This window comes from Nuphar pumila, chromosome 3, assembly GCF_984573655.1.
Source record: "Nuphar pumila chromosome 3, dmNupPumi1.hap1.1, whole genome shotgun sequence".
NCBI lineage: Eukaryota > Viridiplantae > Streptophyta > Magnoliopsida > Nymphaeales > Nymphaeaceae > Nuphar > Nuphar pumila.
In genome coordinates, this window is record NC_143251.1 from 13826785 (window position 1) to 13832929 (window position 6145).

Genomic DNA, 6145 nt, shown 5'->3' on the forward strand with positions numbered 1-6145 from the left:
AAAATCGAACCTGGACTATCCGTCTAGCAGCCAAGGCCCCACCCCACTAAGCCGACCCCCTTGGGGCTCATTCCTTGTTCTTTCTAGTTGGTTTTCTGCGGATTTTTTAGCCCATTGTTAGTAATTTGGTGAATGTGGTTTGTGTTCTTTTGCAAAACGAGGTGGTATCCTTATTGCATTTTCAGTCAAAAGTACAGGTAGGGTGTCGTTTCATGAATAATGAAGGTTGGCTTTGTCTTTTGGGATTGAAGATAAGGCGATGGGCGAATATCAACTGCTATTCACAAGGCTTGGGTTGTTTTTTTCTACTAAGCCGCTTTCATCTGTTTTTTTCTAAATCTTATAAAATACCTTCAGTTAAAGTTGGCAGAACCATAGTAGTGCCGAATTGGTTGGGTTGTAAAGAAAAGTCTTCAAACCTTTATTTTTTGGATAACCAGGGAAAAACTGTTGCTTGGTGTGAATCTCAGGTTGTCTTTGCCCTCCAAGGAGAAGACTCAGCTTCGGTCCTTGCGGCAAAAGGTGGCCGCTCATGGGTTTCAAGCTTGTGCTTGTTGGCGTTTACAGGTACCCAAACAAAATGAGCCGAACCCCCATGGTCAGGATAAAGAGTTCAAAAGCTAGTGAACGGATGGATGGTAAAAGCCATTTCATGTGTTAGAGTGTAGAAGTTATGTGCATGAAAGAAGGGGAAGGTTAGCAGCCAATGTACGGTCGGTGATGGGAGATTTTCTCCATCTCTTGGATTAAAAAAAAAAAAAGGAAACACGTGCGCTCTTGCTTCTACTATTATTTATTTATTTATTTATTTATTATTATTATTATTATTATTATTATTTTTATAATAAAGCTGGGGTTAGGCAGACCCCTGCCAGGTATCGTTGAATATATATATCAAGAATTTACCTCAATCCTTCCCTGTTGCCTCACACTTTTTTCTCAGCTCTCTTTTTTAAGACTAATATTGACATAGATGATTTTGGAGGTGTTGCTAATCCTCAGGTATCTCCACCTGAAAATGCTTATTTAGATTCTCCTGTTTTAAATGATGAAATTAAACAGGCAGTATTTGAGATGAAAAGAGAGAGTGCACCTGGACCAGATGGTTTCCTTGTCTTCTTTTTTCAAAAATTTTGGTACATTGTGCATCACGATGTTTGTCGTGCAGTGAGGAGTTTTTTTTTACACAGGTTTGATTTTAGGAAGGATTAATGCCACACACACATCCCTTATCCCGAAGCTGGTGGGTGCTCGCTGGTTGAAGGATTTTCGACCAAGTAGTTTATGCAATGTTATTTATAGGTCATGGTTAATTAGATGAGAGGCATCTGCAGCAAATTATCTCGAAAAATCAGCGAGACTTCTTGAGGAGTCGGCCCATTAAAGAAAGCATTTTAATTGTTCACCAAGGCAAGTAAAAAGAAAACCTTTCTTTAAATCAGCTTTAGTTAAGGCGTATGATTGTATCGGTTGGGAATACGTGCATAGCTCTTTGATTTATTTTGGTTTTAGCCCGTATTGGATTGCCAGGATAATAATTAATGAAGTGTATAACTACTACATCATTTGCAGTGTTGATTAATGGTGAGCCAAGTGATGTCTTTTTCAGTAACAAAGGTATTTGTCAAGGGCAGGGCTTACTTTTTCTAATAGTATGGTGCGACGGTCCTTTTTATTGCTTTGTCACGGGCATAGAATGCTTCGCAAACCCACGATGCGTCAAGCTGCCCAAGCTGGCTAGCCTAACGGCCAAAGGCCGCGTACCAACACATTTTCATGTATTGAATTATTTTTATTGGCCCTGCACACCACCCCATGCGCAGTTGCCTAGCGGAAGTTGATCAAGCGCATTTCCAAATGTGCATTTCATGTAGTCCATGTCGCTTAGTGCATAGTCGTCTCATACTAGCTATCACTTTCGAAAGAGGCACAAACTTTGCCTTAACCTTGCGTGTCATGAAGCGTATTGCAGCTTCATATGCACGACATAGCAAAACCTCGCCACTGAAGAAACAAGAGCTTGCAGCCTCCAATTCGAAAATCAGTTAATGATTGAACACTATAGCGAAGAGCACCATCTAGACTCATTCACCGGCACATAGGCATTCACTCGCCTAGCCCCGAGTCACCATAGTCGGTTAGAATCACCTAAGGTGATTCTTGAAAGAATTAGCCCTAACTCACACGCACTCCCATGCATCTAACCGCTACGCGTGGAAACATCTCTTGCAAGTTGAGAGGTTCTTAATCAAATCTTCAAAGGTAACATCCTTTGATCCACTGACATTGCTTAACCGAACAACGCTTCACGTCTATACCACCACACAGTGATGCACTAACGATGATATTGATACTTATTGCGTACCGTGCTACCACCACATGTCATTGATCAAGCGAACGCATACCACATGTTCCTACGCTCGATGTATTTTCTACTTAGTAGAACTCTGCACTGCACATGCCCCATTCTGAAAGATGGGCTCGGGATACCTGTTATCCCTTACTTATTTGTTATGGTTATGGAAAGACTCACGGGGAGATTGTTATTAGCAAAACGGGAGGGTGAAGTGATCATTGCTTCTATTAGAACCTTTAAACAGGATCACTCATTGTATGCCTATGACACTGGCTTTTTCATCCATGATAAAGGTAACTTTCACTAATTTTAAAAAGATTGACCGTTTTGAGAGTCATTCCCAATCTATTGAATGATGATTTTTAAGCTGCCCAGGAAAAATTGAGGCCAAAAGTGAGCATCTGCTTTGTAATTTCCTTAGGAGTGGCACAAAGATGCAGAAACGTCCTCATCTTTTGGCATGGCATGGTGTATGTAAGCCACAAGAAGATGGTGGCTTGGGTATTAGGCGGGTTCCTGAGTTGAATTTAGGGCTTGAATGGTAGCTACTAAATTGACAAATCCTTTGGTTCATCTGATGACAGTGAAATATAGTTGGAGTAGTTTTACTTGCATGGTGGTTTACTTAGAGGTGCTTCATGAGGATGGGAGAAATGGAAAGTGTAATATCTCCTAAAAATGTTGGGTTTTTAAATATTTATAAATGTCATTTTTACCTAAATAATTATAATTTTTGCTGTTTGGGTTAAAATAATATATAGTATATATATAATAGGGGCTGATGCAACTTTGGATCTCAATTTGGATAGTGGACACATTGACCGAGATCCATGGTTCATGTTTTAAGATAAATAAGCCTTAATAATGATAATGATAATGATAATGATAATGATAATGATAATGATAATGATAATGATAATAATAACAATAATACTAATAAAACAAAATATATAAGATATATATATTTTAGAGATTTAACAAGAAGGGATGTCTATTTCTATAAGGAAATAGGATTCTTCTTGTTTTCAAGAGGACGTCTCCTCCTTAGAGAAGACTGACTCCCCTTTTATAAAAACGGAAAGCCCTCTCTCTTAAGTCACGACCTTGAGAGAGAGGGAGAGAGAGATTAACGTAAGGGAAAGAGGGGGCAGCGTGTGGCCTGCATCTCTTCTAGATCTTCTCCATCAATAATTTCTTCTTCTTTTTCTTGGCAAATCAGCCATAGCAAGGTACAAGTCTCTTTTTTAACTCAGTAGAAAGGAATGTAGCATGGGTTTAAGGAAAAATCGCAGAATATGATGGAAGCCAATATAGTTTTGAGTATTTTCTGGATTTCTTTGGAATCGATGGGTTTAGGGTAGAAACGTGTGTTACTTTCTCTGATTTTAATAGCATGTGCAGACCTTGTTTTGCTGAGCATTTTCTGTTGGGGTATGCTCCTCCTTACCAGTAGCCTGAGCAGGAACACAGCAAAAATACACAGCAAAAATTGTGTTAAACAAAAAACAAACAGGGGAGACTTTGAACCTGATGCAGCCATTGATGGACTGTGGCTGTTTTGCGATGTGGAGGTCGACTGGTGCAGAGGAGAGCCGGTGAGCAGTGGTTGATCAAGCAAGGAATTATTTCTCCTCAGTCGGGCTGCAGCCTCCACGAGCGCAGACTCTCTTTATGCAATCGGTGAGTAGGATCTATTCCCTACTGATGGAAATCGACTGTATGGAGAGGTAAGAACTTAGAAGAAAACCCTCTCTTTCGATTTCCCTATATTTCTCATGTATTTGGGTCGCTCATGGTACCCATATATATAGAGCACGGGGTGGGAACGGTTTGCGTAACCGTTTCCTTTTGATCATGTGCTGATTTATCGGAAGGATCACCTTGGATGGAGGGTGTATCCATATCATGAATAACCACCACTACTTTAGTGGTGGTTAATCCTACATTCTCCTACTTGATCCGACGATAAACCCTTAACCAGAAAACTTTATGGGAATGACTTGATGAATAGATTGGCTTTTATGATCTATTTTATAGATCCTTAGTTGAATTTCTAATCCTTATGAGATTAACAACAAAAAATAATGAGAATCAAGAACTGAAAATGATCAATTTATTTATATGCATATGTCAAAAAGAGTTTAACAAACCCATCCTCATTACATGTTAGGAATATAATCCCGGTGCTAGACCTTTAATAAGAGGATCAACGAATCTCTATGGTATCAATATTAACAATATGCACTAAATGATTCTTTATTTTTTCTTTAACAATAAAATACTTCAATTTCATATGCTTACATGACATAGTACTTTTGTTGTTGTTCAAAAAGGACACCGCAACTTCATTATCATAATAGACCTTCAGTGACTTCCCAATGGAATGAATCACCTTTAACTGTGATATGAAGTTCTTTAACCATATAGCCTGCGAGGTAGTCTCGTATAATGCTATGAATTATGCCTCCATAGTGTAGGCAGCAGTGGTTGTCTGCTTCCCACTCCTCCAAGAGATCGCGCCCCCAGCAAGTAAGAAGACGTACCCAGTAGTAAACTTTCTACTATCAAGGCATCCTCCTAAGTTCGCATTTGAGTAGCCAATGACCTCGAGGTGATCAACTTTATGATACGTCAACATATAGCCTTTTGTCTCTTGCAAGTACCGCAAGACTTTCTTGGCAGCCTTTCAATGGGGTAAACCTAGGTTAGACTGAAATCTGCCAAGTACCCCTACTGCAAAAGAAATATTTGGTCGAGAACATATCTGCGCGTACTGCAAGCTGCCAACAACTGATGCATATGGATAAGCACTCATCTGTGTTTTGTCAATATCGTCCTATGGACAATCCTTTAGGCTCAGATTGTCACCTTTTGATATGGGTGTTGAACTAGGAGAACAATTTTCCATTCCATATAGCTTTAACACATTATCTATGTAGGATCTCTAAGAGAGGCCTAAAAAACTTTTTGCTTTATCTCGATGAATCTCAATGCCAAGAACATAAGCAACCTCACTCATATCTTTCATATCAAAATGTGATGCAAGAAACTGTTTTGTCTCTGAAATCAACTTTATATCGTTGGTTGCAAGTAAAATGTCATTCACATACAACATCAATATAATGAACTTACTCTCACTTTCCTTAAGGTATATACATTGATCAATAATGTTTTTTGTAAACCCGAAAGTCACAGTGACTTTAAAAAATTTAATATACCACTATCGGGAGGCCTGTTTAAGTCTATACATTGATTTGTTGAGCTTACAAACCAGATGATCATTTTCAGAGAAACCAAGAGGTTGATTCATATATACCTCTTCATTCAGATCCCCGTTGAGAAACATTGTTTTCACATCCATCTGGTGTAGAAGTCATAATGAGCTCCAAGGGCCAAAATTATCCTCATTGACTCTTTAGTTGAGACAGGAGAAAATGTCTCATTGTAGTCAATGCCCTTCATCTGGGTGAATCTTTTAGCAATCAATCTTGCTTTATGTCTCTCAATGTTACCTTTGAAGTCCTTTTTAGTCTTAAAGACCCATTTACACCCTACGGGTTTTACTCCCTTAGGTAACTCGACAAGATCTCACACTTGATTTTTAGCCATAGAGTCTAACTCTTCTTTCATGGCTTCTATCCAGTGTGTAGATTGTTTGTTTTTCACAGTTTTCATAAAAGTCAACGCATCATCATCCATATCTATGAAATCATTAGGCTCCTGAAGGTACACCACATAATCAAGATGTATGGCAGATCTCCTAATTCTTATGGATCTCTAAACAGGTCG